The sequence below is a fragment of the Aotus nancymaae genome, unplaced genomic scaffold, assembly GCF_030222135.1.
Source record: "Aotus nancymaae isolate 86718 unplaced genomic scaffold, 86718_ANA_hifiasm-v0.15.2.pri h1tg000108l, whole genome shotgun sequence".
NCBI lineage: Eukaryota > Metazoa > Chordata > Mammalia > Primates > Aotidae > Aotus > Aotus nancymaae.
Genome location: NW_026988523.1, coordinates 21,863,762 through 21,880,522, shown reverse-complemented (window position 1 = coordinate 21,880,522; position 16,761 = coordinate 21,863,762). Strand labels below are relative to the sequence as shown.

Below are 16,761 nucleotides of genomic sequence, written 5' to 3'. Positions count from 1 at the left end.
GGGAACGGCAACCCAATGTGTGTACAAAAAGAATACTGAGGATATTTTCTGCAAAGGTAAATTTTATCATGAAATCGTTTCCAATCACGTGAAGGTGGCGGAGTGCAGGATAAAATAAAGCAGGAGAATTAAAGTTTTCTACAATGAAAAGTATTATCAACAAAGTAGCTAAGAAGACTCGGTGTGATTTATACATCTTTGCGCTACTTTCTCTTCCTTTCACCTATTTTCTAGGCCAACTCTCACAGAATGCCTGTCTTAGTAATAACTTATAGAATGAACACTAGCTAAGAAGTTAAGACACCTACATTTCAAGTTCCTTAGGTTATTGGCTAGTGTATGATTACACCAATCACTTAACCTCTCTGGGTCTCAACTTCTTCATCGTCATGAGCAATAAGATTAAATGATCCTTAATGTCCATTCAAGTTCCAACATACTTTTTTGAGACTTGAATACATTAGCTCTAGTTTATTTAGCAGCATATTGATCTTATAAAATAAAATGTGAAGATTCCTGCACACATAGGTATTTAAAAAACTTTAGACTCAAAGAGAAAACTCTAAAAACAAAATAAACACACCTGATGTGAAAATGAATACATTTCAATATATTATTGAAGATAATTATATATGCATAAATGTGTGTGTCATGTGTGACTGTCTTTGGTATGCAAGTAATAGTCCCAATTTATTTATCTTTAACCCATTTTTGTTACAAGTCAGATTTAATGTTAAAATCACCTGAATCATGTCAACATTTTGCTTCCCAGGCAAATTGCTTTCCAATTTCTGTAACAAAGTGTATCTTGAATATTGCTTTGAGAGTAGAAATTTTAGTGGGTTAATAGGCAAGAACTATATTAATTGGTACTCATACACAGTACTTCCAAGAAGGTGGCACCACGATAGCTAAGAAAAGCATTACCAATAATATAAAAGGTACTGAAGTACTAGCTGCAAATACGCATTGTGATCATCCAAGAAAGACATTCTCAACAGAAAATTAAAATGGATAACTTTTGGAGCAGTCTAAGTATAAACCAGATTTGTTCTAAAAGTAAAAGGCAGCTGGGAGATAAAAGCCTATGGCTTCATTAAGGAGTTGATCAAATGTAACCATATGAATTAGTATAGTGCTCAAACACTTAAATTGTTAAATAAACTTTAAATGCTGTAAACAACTTTTAAAGTTTATAAACTGTGGGCCACAAAATTAATATTTTTGTTATCCTGTCTTTTTTTCAGATGTTTAAGAACAGCAATCACACATTTATTTCACATATAAAATATAAATCCGAATGTTACATTTTTCTAATTTAAGTCGGGTGGGTCCTCAATGAACAAGTACATTTCTTTGAATAGGAAATTATGAAAGTAGCTTTAGGCAGCATATCAAAGTCTTATGTGAAAAGTGTGCTCTCTACCTGTCACAATTGTTAAGGGTTATTTGTAATGAATGTAATTCAGAATTTTCATCCTCTTTATGTGAATCTCAGATCTTCTTAGCAGCATTTGTCAGCCTCTCTAAAACACAGAGACATACACAGAAATCATCCTCTTGGTAAAATGAGACAACAGAAGAAACACTTCTGCTCTAGGACATCATTAGAGCTGGACAACAGCCTGAGGAAAGAAAGAAAAAACTGTTACACCAACATGTCTTTACTGCAATTTTTTTCTCTTGCAAATGTTGATGGTTATAAAGACTATAGAGAGAGTTGAGAACATGCATATTTTGTCTTGCAATATGCCACTTGACTACCTCTCTTCTGAGATTTTATACTGCTGATTTCTAGAATACTGATTGTCTAAAATGAAGTTTATTCTTCCCATAAAACTTTAATATTATACATTTCAGATGATTTTTCAGCCATTCTGTTATCATCAGGAATAAATTTTGTGCCAATTAGCTTATCCTTTATTATTAAATTTAGGGGATAATGGATTAGAGTAGGATAACAATAGACACAAAAGTTTTTTAATGAAAAATTGCAATGACTTCTCTTAGAGCAAGTCTCCTTTAACTTTGTGCATCAAAAACAGTCAGCTTACACTTGAAAACCAAGTTCACACAATTTGCAAAACGTATTATTCTCCACACTTAGTGACATATGATGTAAGCACACTTAGTGACATATGATGTAACCAAGAGCCATTTGGCTTCTTCCCGCTGATACACCTATCCACTCTTCACATTGTGAGCATGCACAGGCTGGGGGTGCTATAGACTCACGGAAAAGCAGAGGGCTTTATGAATTTATAGAATCACCACAGTATGCAAATAGCCATTGTGGATACTATTAATCAGTATCTGGTACAATAACCGGAACCAAGATGCGCATTTGATAAGTGGTTTCTATAGCCTTAATTTACCTGCAAAATGTGAAAAATAACCATTCCCAGTTTTGGAACTGAAATTATATTTCAGGATATGGCCAAGACATACTAAAAGCATAGACAGGGGGCCACTACCAAAACGATTTTCTTTATTTTCAGAAAGGAAAGAGAGTTAGTAGGAAATAAGGGAGGTACTTAAATACCACTTTAGTAAACAAATAGGGATTTAACTGCTTTACCAGTTTTTGGGTTTTTAATGTAGGATTTAAAGGACCTTAAAGCGTTCATACTGTCTCCTTAAAACCCTCTACTTCAAATTCACCCTTGCATACTACTACTCTCCTAGGAAAGAGGAAAAGAAAATTTCCACTGACCCAGCTCGTGATTTACATACAGAGAGCGAATAAATGAATGGAGTGGGGGATGGGGAAGTGAGAAGCAATCTGTTTCTTTTTCACCCGCAGAAAATAAGATTACTTACCAAGAACATTTTTATCCAGGGCAAATGTTTATTCCCTCTATCATTCAGCGCCTCAGTCTCTGCGAGAAATCAATTTCAACTCTCCCTTTCCCTCTTATTTCTTAAAAAGAGAGCGAGGCTGATAATTCGTAAGCTTCGGGGTCCGGAGGCAGAAACTGCTGGAGCGGAGGGCGGAAGACTCCCACGGCGCTCTTTACGGAGACCCCCGCGCCGAGCGCGACCCCGAGGGGAGGGCGGGGATCTCCTCTGGGGAGGGTGCTCCGGGCGGGGGGTGGGATGCATTCCGCAGCCAAAACATAAATCATGTGCGAACAGATCGGCAGGCTCTCAGTCACACGGGCAGCGCCCCGGAAAGCAGGTTTCCAGAGGAAGGGGAAGTTCCTGGAGAGAGACCAGGGGGCCTGGGCTTGCAGAGGGAATGAATGGGGCCAAAGAGCGGAGCCGGGGGCAGGAATAAAGCGAATCTTACCGACCGATCGGGCCGCCGTGTGTTCAGTATCGGGACCCGAGCACGGCAGGACCACGCGTTCGGTAGCAAAGCCGTTTCTAGCGCACGCTCCCACAGCCACCGCGGGAATCCGGGGGGTGGGGGGCGGGCGCCTCGGAACCTGACACTGGCTCCCCAGGGACGGTCCTCAGAGCCCCCGAAGCTCGGGCTTCTCAGGTCGGGCGTTCGGAGCTGAGGGCTCGCAGGAGGCCGTTGCCCTAGTCTCAGGCCGCGGAAATGCAGAGTGGGGGGCCCGGGGTGCTGCTGCGGCCGCCGCTGCGTCCCACCTCCCCCGTCCCGGCGCCCCCGGAGCCTCCCGGCACCGCGCCCCGGCCTTCTCCGCAGCTGTAGCCCCTCCGCCGCCACCCGCGCCCCCACCCGCGCCGCCCCACGCGAATCGCTGACCACTCGGTCCTCGAAAGGTGACCGGTCGCAGCGGTTTGTTTGGGGAGCCGCGGGGTTGGCTGCGTTGGGGGCCTCCTCACTACGCCTCCCTCAGTTGCTGCGAGTGAACGTGTCCGAGGGAAATACCAGGGAAACGCGCTGATGGAACACTGTTAATCCTAATAATCACGTTCCCAACGCAGGTCACTCTGAAAGAACCGAGCGTGAGAAGATCCGAGCAGGATTTCCGAAGCGGTGCCCTCTCGAATTCTCATTGGATCCTCCCCAGCAGCCTAAATCATTCTTGCTGCTATATCAATCAGGATGACTACAGCCTCGCTCACTAGTTCTCTCCTTATCTCGTTCTCTGCAACACATCCTTCCACTTCTCTTTGCAGATTTATCTGTGTTCCACCTCCTGTTCTCTGGGGTTCCACAGCTACTGTCTTTCCCCACTGTATGGGGATGTACAGCCTGTAAATTTTCACTTTGCTTAAGGATCACCACGAATCACCCCCCATCCCACCCCCTACCCTCCAATATAAAGCATTTTCACATTCTGTTTTCTTGCCTTGGGGGTTCGTGGCTCTCTGTGTAACTGGGTTTTACTTGGTTACATGCCACCAGGAACTGCTGATTCTTTCAAAGTCCCACTATCCTGCAGCTCACTACTTTGCCTTGATTTGGAAGATCATGGAGTATCTATTTGAATCCTGGATGTATTTTTCTCACAGTCTTCTTGCTTCCTGAAATTTCCTCTGGTAAGTTATTCTCTTTATCTGCTACTAGAAACTTAACTAGTGTTATTTTTAATAAGCTCTGTTTTGTTGAAATATTTCATTTTTCACATTTTTGTTACTTTCGGACCTCGAAGATCCATATGGCCATATTTATTAATTAGTATGTTAGTGGTAATTGCACTACTAAGACATATCCCATGTCATGTATTACACCAATACCTCACGTATTACCCCAATATCTTTTACCTTCTTTATTTTTTTAAATTTCTGTCCTTATCTATATTACAGGTTACATAGACATTAACCTCCCCCCCATCACCTTTCTTGGCACACATTCTTGGGCCATTTGAAAGGTCACATTTTATATGTTTATTTAAGAGAGAGCTTAAAAGAGACCTGACAATTGCAAGGTCAGGAAAGTTCACTGGTCTGATCTTCAGAAGATTGTTCAGGTCAGTATTTGTTCATCACAAGCAATTACATGGCTGAGGGAGGACTTTGTTTTAAAGTGTATTTTTATGAATTTAGCAGGACCTTAAGCGCTAAAATGCCACTGAATGGTAGGAAGAGGACTGTGAGTTTTGAGGGCACCATGTTTTCTTTTCTTAAAATGTTTCAAATCACACACTAACACGTTATTTTGGGCACAGTATTTTAATTTAGGCATAGTATTTGGCAGTACATTTCTGATTTTGTGAATTAGCTGGTGAACAGTTAATTGGACACAGAGTACTCATTTCGGAGAGGAGCTATCAGAAGAAACCCCTGATTATCTTGGTCCTAATAAATTGAAATTCAAGAGCAGACTTTACATGAAAAATTTAATTGCCTCACTCTTCCTACTTGTCTAACCCCACCCCCTGCTTTTAATAGGCATGTGAGTATGGTCAGTGCCTTTTGCTTTTATGAAGGTTTCTGTGGGCTTATCACCTCCCCTTCAGTATAGTTGTTCTGACAAATATTTAAATCTTTACTTTTACTTCACGTATTGCCACATAACGAGGAGAGCACGATATTCATTAAATGCCAAACCTGCATGTATCAGTAATTTCTAACACCCACTGAGGGTTTTCTCTGAACATACGCCACCCCTCCCCACACACACACACACACACACACACACACACACTCAAATTAAGGACAAGTTCCTGGTTTCTACAACATTTCCTTTTATTGGGATAGATGGAGGTAAGAACCTATTGTTCACGCTTTTTTTTCTTTCCTTCTTTCTTCTTTTTTTTAATTTCTGGGAAAGCACTATTCTTGTCGTCATTGATGGCTGACGCGACAACCCAAGCAATGCTTTTTTAAATTCAAAAGCCCTTTTAGCTCCCAGACATAAAAGTACTCCAGCTGCAGCGTCACCCCATCCCCCAGTCTCGGGATTCAAGGGCTTTTCCCCTGGACTCCCACCGAGAGGGAACCGGGCTGAGACCGTGGTCCGCACCACTGGGCGCCCCTCACCCGTCACTAGGTCACTAGTTTCTACCTGGTCTCCTTCCCAGTCCGGTCGTCCCGCCTGGCAAGCCAGTGCCATCAGAGTCCGTGACTTCATTGGAAGAAACCAGGGCTTCATAGAATTCAATTCAAGCATCCTCTTTGGAGGACTGCTGTTGTTGCGCAAGGGTGGAGGGAGGAAAAAAAAAAAAAAAAAACTTTCAGTGCAGTCAGATCCAGTAAGGAACAGACGTTCGGTCTTTAGGTAAGTGCGTTTTGCTGTGTTATACCTGAAGCTCACGCGTGTGAAAGGGAAATTGACATCTGAAGGGCTCCCGCAGCCAAGAACGTTTTAACTGGAGGGTTATCAACAGGCGACTCTGCCTGGAGATTTCTCCGCAGCTCGTGGCAACGCCTGCGCCACCTGAGCTCAGGGAAGGGAGGAGAGCAAGGTGCCTGGTTGACCTGCTGGCCCCAGGCTTGGGGCTGGTGTGGGAATGACCCGTGCGTGCAGGAAAGGTGCCCCCCACTCCGACCCGCTAGCGCAGGTTCTCACTCGGCCCCTGCCGCGAACCTGTGCTCGGTGTGGGCATTTGCAGCCCCACAGAGTGGGGTGCGCCAGGGGGTTTCCATCCTTCCAGAATGCTCCATTTCCAACCTTCCCAAGCCAAACTTGAGCACACCTCTTCTGCATGAGAGAATAGACTTCAGATCTCTGGAGTCTCTTAATACCTTTTTGCGTTAGTATTTAATTTATTTTAATGAGCTATATTTAATGTTAGTAAATGAAGGTTCCTGAGGATGCCTGCGGCATAAAACCCTAATCACTGTCCTTGTCTGACTGCGAAGCAGGGTTTAGAACCGCTGAATGACTTCTTAGGCTCTGGGTGGGAGTATTTTGCCGACCGTCACTCCTTCCTTTCCTTCACCAACTCCCCAGAATCTGGAGGGTGGTGGGGAGAGCGGAAGAGAGTTGGATTTCAACTTGAAGCCAGAGCTTGGAATACAAGGTTGAAGTTAAAAGCAGAGAGTGAAGATTTGGAGTCTGTCTAGCTTATTTTAGACCCACTTTAAAGCTGGCCTTTTATTTCTGGAGGTGGGAGTGGGAAGCGGGCAGATCTGGGACTCGGAGCCCTCTCTTCCAGCTCCACCGGAGAGGGGCTGGTGCTTCTTGGCCGCTGGTTACTGCTGGCGCCACAGCCAAGCAGTGACAGGGAGTTTAAGTCTCTGATGGCTGTTCTCCTACTCCCCAAGAGTTGAATCGGAGAGCCTTTTACCTTGCACCAGGTCGAGAACGTGATTAGCCCTTTAGGGAAGGAACCTCCTTGTAACAGGAATTCTACTGGGAAACCCCGTGCAGCCACTGCCTCTGAGATAAGATGCGTGTTTGGAGCCGTGTAGCATGCCCACCGGCTGTTTGAAAGGAGGAAAAGGTGACTGGGGTTGCAAATTAACCTGAGTATCACTTACAAATATTCTATCTAGTCAAACGTATGTAAGCAAAGAGGAGAGCACCAGGGTATAAAACTGCCACAGCAGCTTGGAAGACAGATGATTCAGATTTGGGGGACTTTCTTTTGCGTGTTACTTAGATTTGTTTGTCATCATGCAGTTAAGCAGGTAAGGAATGAATGTATTTTATTGACAATCATATAACTTGTGTTTTACTATCGTGATATTTTTTTCTGTTTCAAGCAATGGAATATATGCATTTTCAGTTGGTCCTGCTATGAGGCATAACTTCTTAATATTCATATTCATGAATCAGGGTAAAACGGTTTAGATGTTTGACATGCATTAATTTAACTGCTTAGTGCGCATTTATTTCAATGTTTAGCCATGTTACACAAATCATAAATTGGACCAACGTTAGAGGAAGAAATGGGAAGGGTAGAGAGTTAGAGGAAGAAATGTATAACCTTAATAAAATATGGAAGATGGCAGTTGCAGAAATGCATTAAAGACATTGCTTCTTGTTAAGGTCCCAGACCTTAATATATAAAGGACAACTGAACAACTATTAGAGGCATCTTGAACTAACAAAGTAATTTTGACTACTTGAAAGAACTGTTTTGTGGGTATTTTCATTATTTTCTCCACCTTAAAAAAATATGAGGTGGGGGTGGGTTGGGTTGTAAAACAGAACAAAAAAAGAAAGCTTGCCCAAGGGCAGTGTAGTGTATGACCCCAGTAAGAAAACCTGTGGGTTTACAAACCAGTTGGAAAACTGAAATAAATAAATAAATAAATTTAGAAAATTATGGGTTTTCTTCCCCAAATAAATTTATTTTACATTCTTGATTTTGTAGATTGAGCAGCCAAAAGATTTCTTCCACTATCAGATGTTTCTCAATTAAAATGACAAAACACATTCTGAATACTCAAATAAATTTTGTTATTATTATTGATATTGTTTTGTTATGTTTTGCTGACATGTTGAAGGAGCCTGGAGTTTCCACACAGTGAAGCAAAAGAAAAAAATACTAAAACACTATCATAAAGCTCTCCTGTTTGTTAATAACACTCTCTTTTCTAAGAAATCGTATTATTCAAATTATCTCTGGAAATATTTTTAGTACTTACATTTATTGATGTGGATCCCTGATCAATAATTTTTCTACTAGTAAGGCTTACTGATAAAATCTTGAAGAAATAAGAAAGATAATTGGAACTTTGGGTTGTAAAATCGCAAAGTTGTAGTGCTTTTCTTAGTTGGATGCAAAAGGTAGTTTTTACTCCACTAGAGAAAGTAATTTGTCAATGGATTTTAACTCCTCAATACTTTTGCATTTAATCCTCAGCAATTTTATTGTAGTAGATATGTTCATTGTGTGTGTGTATGTGTGTGTATACATATATTTGTATACATACACAAATTTTTTGGTGGTTGGAGAAGGTATTTATTTTAAATCTGTGTTGTTTTAATAATGTTTTCCAAATGAAATAGACATGATACTATATAATGATCAATTTCATTTTCTTTTAATCAGATCATATTATGTAATGTCATCTTCTCATAGGATATCTTAATAATAGAAATATACATTTTCATAAACTACAATAAATCTTGACTTTCTTCCTGCAAAATTATTGTACATTATAGTTAAGTAAATAAAACCTAAGTAGGAAGAAACCACTGGGACTCAAAGTGTGTGTGTGTGTGTGACTGTATGTGTGTGTGTGTAATTTCTACCATTAGCTTGACTTCTAGATTTGTGTATTCTTTAAATAAAGGCAGAATTTCTTTTCAGAGTAGTCTTTTTGTGTGTTTCTCTCTACAAGTACAAAGAAGACAACTGGTGGGATTTCCAAACTTTTATGTTTCATTATCCACCTATGATTCAGTTTCTTCTGTTTCTTGTATTTGTTTTTAGTTTTTCATATTATCTATAAAAGAGGCAGTTATTTACTAGAATAAGAATCTGAAACATTTAATAATTTAACAAATTGGATAGTAATATTAAAAGAGTTTAGACACATATGGGAATATGACACCAATTTGTGTCATACTTGTTTTGCACATATATTGTTTTTAGAAAAAATTTAATTTTTCTTGGAAAAGTATCCCAAAGATTTTTGGATATTATGATTGTGGCTGATGATTAGTGATGTACTCTTCTAAGGCTTTTAATGTTTTTCTCTTTCACATCCTATATCTCAGCCAATATTTCTTCCCAAAAATGAAAGATATAGCATCTGTATTTATAATGAATTGATTGGATTACTTGATGTTTTATCATGAAATACATATTTGTGCTCAAATTTTTAATATTTATATTCCACATGGGTTACTGGGAAAAGTAGAGTGCTGACACATCTAGACTTCCTTCCTGGATTTCAGTTCTAGTTTCACCCGGGACCACTCTTCATTTATTTTTCTCATCTCTCACGTAGAGAAAACAATGCCTACCTCAGAGAGCTGTAGAGAAAATGACGTAAGAGATGGGATGCTTTAGAAGACAAACGTGTTATAAAAACAAAATAGATTTTTCAAAGGATAACATTTAAGTTTGAATTTTTGATTAGTCATTTTTTATAAACTTTTATCTCCACACAATACATAATGTTGACTCAACTTTTTCTTAATATTAGTATCAAATCTCCTTAGTGGCATATGGTGTCAAATGAATTTAATAAATATTTGATATTGATTGAATATAACAGTTTTACTATGTGTAATTTTAAAAGCTTGAAATAATACACTTTCTGAGGCATATTAGTTCTTATTTATAATATATTTACTTTTGCTTTTATTCAGTTTTGGGTAGAGTCACTTTTACAAAATAGTTGCTTTTCATGATTTTTCAGTCATTTAATAAAAAGAACATCTGATTTCTTAGCAGATTTATATTGTCAACCTGGTGATCTCTACTCTTAATTGGGAACAAGATTAAAATATTTTCATGTAATAACTTAAAAGTGGAGAAACTTTAAGTAGTCAAACTTTTAATTTCTAACTCTTTTCACAAACTCATACAAAGTTTACCAGAATTAACTAGGGTGACATCTGGCATTTTTGGTATTTTAATTTAGCAACTACTTGGATAAACTTAATTAGGCAGTTAGAAGTATAACTCTGTCCACTTTCTTTATGCACTATGTGTTCTGTATAATTTTGTTATTTTGGTGTTTATAATTCATAACTTTTAAAGCAAAGCAAAATAAAAAAAAATCTGTGTGAATATTATTGATTGCTAATGGGTGATATTAGTTGCTAAAAGGAGAGGCTAGTGTAATAATATTTATTCTATTTTAGGAAACATTCTAGTTTATTTTATGAAAATGAGTCTCTGAGCATGAAATTCAATGATGAACACTAATGACCTTTCTACTGAAGACATACTTGGAAGTTCTGGCCGAGCTCTTAATTTTTAAAAATTTTTTTAGCAGTATCAAATAGCCACCATAACCATTTTATACTGGTTATCAAATGTCCTCACAAGGAACTTTTAAGGCTTCTAACCCTATCTTTTCAAAGCATACATATGAGCTATCAAGGATATTTGTATCCAATTACTTACCTGCAGACCTATTCAGTTACAAAGTCATCATAGATAATTACTTCATAAGCTTTTAATCTATTCCTCTACACTTAATGTTTAAAATAAAGTATTCATTCACACAGTTCTGAAGTATTTCCCAATTTCATATTCAAAGTAACTAATCATGAGTAATGAATTGATGCTCTAATAAATGCAATAAACTCAATTTTGATTTACTAGCCAATATCTTTTCCCCAATGGAAAGATATATCATATATATTTATAATGAATTGATTGGATTAATTGATGTTTTATCATGAAATACTTATTTGTGCTCTAATTTTAAATGTTTATATTCAACCATGATAGTATAAATTGAGATGTTTAAAAATGACATGTAGTCTACTATACTGAGAAGTCTTATAGATTCTTCTGTTTCACTGTTCTATTCAATAAGCACTACTCATAATTTGTTAATGTTTTATTTTTTAAATTTAGAGTTAAAAAGTATTCTCAGTTTAACCTATTTTTACTATTTTTTTCAGAAGTATTTGTTTTAATGCCTAAACCCTAATTTACTCAGATGAGATGTGGATACCTTTAAAAGCACCCAAAGCAAAACAAATTTCTTTTAATAGCTAATAAAGTAGCTACCATATTATAGTTCCAGCAAATTAAAACTATAAAATACACATTTATTGATTAAATTAATAAATATGTGAACATTACATTAGAATGTATTATAGTTCTCTGCTATGGAAGAATTATTCTCTCATAATGGTGTGTTTCTTTTATATTCCATTATAGATTTATTGTGTAAGAATACTTATAGATAGACTTATTCTTCCTGATTTCTGTGAGTATCAGCCAAGCTCATCAGGATTGAGCTGTTTTTTATTAACTTTTCTGGACTGTTGCATTTTGTTAATTTTAAAAGCTATCTCTAAAATATTGCGCTATTAAAAAACAATCTAGTGTTGGGAAGACTAGAATTCAGTAAGCATGCATTTTAGATTTTTCAGTGTCAAACAGTGGCCAGTATATAACTATACTGTTATTTTATAGATTCACTAAATTCTCACTATCACTAATGAAAAATATTTTCATTGAAACGTTTCAGATGATGTCCATAAATGTAAGCTAGTCTGAAAAAAAGTGATTAAATTAAATCAAAGAATAAATTTAGGTATTAAAGCATGAGCTTATTCAAGTATCATCTTAAAAATCACATATCTGTATGAAGGTTGAGTATAATTTCTTTCTGTATAATACCTTATGTGTATACTTTTAAGATACAAGTTTTTGTATCTGCTTTTAAATATGTAATTTAATGTTGTTGGCCAAAACCCCTTCTATTATAGCTAAAGTAATTATAGAACAAAAATTAATACAATCGGGAAGTTCCTGGGATAGATAGTAAGTTAAAGTGGTTTTCATGACTTTAGTATGGTAACATTTCTGATGGTTTGAAAAATCAGTCCTGTAAATGTACATACACAGAAGAGGTACTGTTTTTTTCAGACGTGAATACCTCTTAAATAATTAAAAATATACTCTAAATTGGTAGAAAAAATTATAAAAGTTTGAATAAATTATGCAGCAAAGTTGCACTAAACAGTATTTTAAGATAATCAATGCTTGCTTTCTTAACATTTTTGTATATAAAACAAGCATATTAATATATAGAACAGTCTAGCTTATTCAAAACATTAAAATTAAATGGCTATATTTGAGTTTATGGTAATAAAATTTCTTATTATTCATCTAGACAAGTTCACTAATATATAAAGATACAGTATATTTTATAAATACAGTAAATAATATTATCAAAATTATACCAAAAATAATGAGGACGAAGACCACAAGTTTCAATATCAAGTAATCTAGAAGAAAATGAATCACCAATGATTAATTAACATACCAACAACAACTAGAAAGTATTTTTTTCCTACAAACCAATTTTACTCCAAAGGGAGTTTTTTAAACAACATGTTAATTTTATTTAAAAAAAAAAAAAAACCTTTCAAGGATAAACAATTATGAAGAAATCTGTGTTTATTAGATGTATAAGATATATTCATTTCAACTTATTCAAAGTTTATACGTGTAATTTGGAGTAACTCAAAGACAGCATAATTATTTTTCCTAACATGATCTAAGAGCAGTGAATCTAGCCTTCTCTATGAATTGAAACTTAAGCTTTATACTTAAAAAAAAAGGGACTCCTGAAAAAAATTTTAAAACACATTCAGAGTATAATTTAGAAATAATTTTAAGTGTATTTTTAATTAAATTAATTGTTACATGCACAACTTACTTTTGAGTGGAGACACTTTAAGGATTTATAAGCCTCTACTCCCATCCCGAAAACCACATAAAATTTTGCAATACATAGTTCCTTGTTTGAGAATTTTTATATCAAGGATAGATTACTGACTTATTAAAGGCATGGCTATCTTTGTATTTTGGCTAAACACTAGTATGTTTGAATAGTAACTTACCTATGGGAAAAATAATTCAGAGGATTCTTGTTTCCTTTTAGAGTGAACTCTGGCAGCTTTTCATACATGTTTTTCATCCAGCCATTAAATGAAAAAAACTTTAACAAATATCTTCTTCAATCAATTGGAAAGATGAAACAACAAATTACAAGTAGAAGATAGGACAGAATAAAAATGAAAGATCACTTTTGTCATTATTGCTTTGTAAACTGATCATTCATAGCTGCAATTGAAGGAAATCAATTCTGATTTAGAGTAAGAATCAGCAGCTCCAATAATAAGTGTTGTGATTAACTGTTAAAATATTTCTTTCTCTTTAATAATCTTTAGTAAGGTAAATAAAAGTTTATTATCACGTGATTCTTTATTATTGGAGTGATACAATTTTGACATTCTTTAATACATTTTAGATATAGCTTTGCATCAGTCAAAGCTGAAGACAGTTTACTCATGATCTGAAACCAATTATTAACTGTTAATTAAAAGGTATTTATTACTAAATATTGATCTCGGTTAAGCCCAGTAATAGTGATTACCGTAATTATTGCTCAGAAGGTAATTCTTGACAGGTTAAAACAAGATGATTTTTAAAATTACCACTTAGTTTGCGCATGACATGCTAAGAATCACTAATATTTAATAGTCTCTCTATATCAGATATTGTAATGTCTCATTTTAATTTTCTTTCTTTCCAAAATTTGGCTGATTCTTTTTTATGTAAAGAGTGGCTTCAAAAATATTTTTTAAATGTTTTAAAATGTTTTTAAATTTAAAAAATATTTACTTTTCTTTTGAAATAGTATATCACAACCTTCTGAGTTTGAAGATAGGCCTATTTTAGAAGTTAAATTAATGTATTGACAAATGGTCCTTGGAAGTATCAAGTGTTCTCAAAATTGTATGTTGGAGAATGATAAACGTAGATGCTTATTGTAAGAAAGAAAGCTTAGTTAGATACTATGTAACTTTTGGAGACATTAAAACTACTGGTTTAAAATATTGGCTATCCAAGTCTCTCTGTCAACTGGGTAAGTTGTGCTAGGGTTCACTGCTAAAGACGCATTCTTTAATTAGAAACACCCAGAGTTGTGACATGATTTATTAGATGGAGTTAAGGAGGCATTGGAAAATACCACATAAAGACTTAAATACTTGATGTTAGTTTTGTTCGCTTGTTGTAGATCACCTCTGTTTTTGACTCTTAAAAAAAATATGTATCAGATATGTGATGAATTGTGTGCACTAGTGTAAACCCTGGGAACAGAACAATGGAAAGATGTAACCATTGCTCATAAGATGTTGACCATTTTTTGCTATTTGTAGTATGCTTTGTTTAAATTAATCCACTAAATCAAATTTAATGCTTAGCCACTGATTTTATTTGCACACATGTCTCATTTTGATATTGTAAATATAACTCTCTTTAAGAGAAGAGGGTTGCCTAATTCTTCAGTATAGAGAAAGGTCAATGAAGAATGCATTTTCTATGTAGGGCATTAAAGGATAACTATTAAGAGAAATGGAGAAACCAGGACAGTTCTGAAAATAGTCATAACAATTCTCAGAGTGATGATTTAGTTAGCATCTTGTGTGTTGTTGTGTTTTTTCATCTCCAAAATATGTTAGCTTCCTTTTAATGGAAACATTTCCAATAGGTTATTCTTTTCTATTTTAATAATTAAAATAAAAAGTCAGATTAACATTATAAGGGTTTTCTTTACAAATTTAATTTTTTTATTGCATCCACTTATTAACAAACTCCATTTATTTAGGGCCTTCTACATGCCAAGTTATCTTGTTGGTACCACAGAGACATTAGTGCATAAAACAGACACAAATCTGCCTCAAGTTGCCTAAACTACAATGGAATTATTACCATGTGAATTGAATGACTTCTGTAACCCAGAAGAAGACAAGTTAAGAGGTCTACTAATAATATTTATAACCACACACTCCTAAAAATGTGGAAACATTTTCATTTCCCTAAAAACTCGTAAAAATCCTGAAGATTATTATTTTGAAATTTTGAAAGTTTTTTTTTTTTACTTAGTACTTCTTTTCATTTTTGTAAAAAGCTTTACTGAACTGTCTTTGAAAGCTTCTTAAATGTAATATTTCCTTCGTCTGTGATTTCAGAGTACATGTTCTTATTTATGCTTCTCAAGAAAATAACTTCTAATTAAACAGCTCATTTCACCTTGTATGCCTGGTTAACTCCAGGGTAAGCTTGGAGCAATTATAGATTGAGAGATTTCCATTTGGTTACCAGACTCCAAGATTTCTTTGTCCCAGTATTAAGACTGTTCTTAGATTACATTAGTAAGCCATTATTTAGGAGCAGTATGAATATCTTTGCTGAACCATTTTTATACTTTCAGTTTTTCTTTGAGATCACTGTAAAAGAAAAAAATTGTAAAACTGAAATTGAGGACACTATCCTGAAGGGCAGGGGCAGTATTTTTCACATTTTCTTTAAATTGACACTTATGTGACAAAATTCTTTTGATAACAAAAAATATTTTATTATCTTTGCAAGTAGAACACTTTCTATTCTTAGATTCTGCCAGCAAAGGCAAAATCATGTTGCCAGTCATAGTAACGATATTAAATACTGGTATCTGCAACCATCATTTCTACTTCAGTTCTATATATCCTTTTAATCTTTATTTTAAACTGTCTTCTGTTTTACTGTTTTGGTAGTAAACTATATTAATTGTTATACATTTTCTGAAGCTGTTAAGAAAAATAATTATTCATGATACTTGTTAAAGACTTGTAGGATAGACTATATTCAAGGTGGGCTACTTTAATAAGGTTTGGTAAGTAGAAGAGAGGTGTTTCACTCAACTCTGAACACAAGAGAAAGTAGAATTTATAGCCAAGGAGCGGGGTGGGGATCAGCCGATAGAAAATTACTGAGAGTAAACATTAAGCATAAGAGGGGGTTTTGGCTAAACTGATCTAAAGGGATTCTTGCTAAAGACAGGCCAGGGTGGTCAGACATCACCTGCAGGATGGTGGAGGATGAGGAACCCAATCAGACATCTAGGTGGATCATATATTAAGGGTGAAGATTCTAATAAAACTGACTTAGCAGGATTCTTGCTAAAATTGGGCAACATAGAGATGAATGCAGATGCTCAGAAGTCAGGGCCTGAAAATTGAGTTAACAGGAGCCTGACTAGAGTTAGGTTCAGGAAAGTCTTTGTCAAAGCAGTCCCTATATTTTACTTTAAAATTAGATTTTCCAATCTAATATACTTTCTAAACATCTTTCATTTGAACTTCATTCTTTAATACCTGATAAATTTCTTTATGAATTAAAATTAAGTACAATCTGAATCTTACCATGATATTTTATTATATGATCATTTATGTTGAAACACCATGATATTTTACATTTATCAGAT

The 16,761-nt window shown here is 35.7% G+C and overlaps 1 protein-coding gene and 1 long non-coding RNA gene across 5 annotated transcripts in view; one reads left to right on the top strand and one right to left on the bottom strand.

Moving 5' to 3' along the window:
- The window catches only part of BRINP3 (BMP/retinoic acid inducible neural specific 3), a 523,484-nt gene that overhangs the window by 140,053 nt on the left and 366,670 nt on the right, over positions 1-16,761 (top strand). The window contains exons 1-2 of one of the 4 annotated variants that reach the window (XM_012444698.2): positions 3,182-3,351; positions 3,895-4,452. The exons of 1 other annotated variant lie outside the window; for it this stretch is intronic. The gene's annotated coding sequence lies outside the window, so the exon portion shown is untranslated. Of the gene's footprint in view, positions 1-3,181; positions 3,352-3,894; positions 4,453-5,999; positions 6,134-6,775; positions 7,489-16,761 lie in introns of those variants that run through there. 2 more of the 4 variants (XM_012444699.2, XM_012444700.2) reach the window with 2 other exon arrangements.
- LOC105711792 (uncharacterized) lies at positions 603-3,145 on the bottom strand. The gene is made up of 2 exons (XR_001106151.2): positions 2,821-3,145; positions 603-1,625 (listed from the first exon to the last, which is right to left on the bottom strand). It is a non-coding gene; the product is annotated as an uncharacterized LOC105711792 (long non-coding RNA).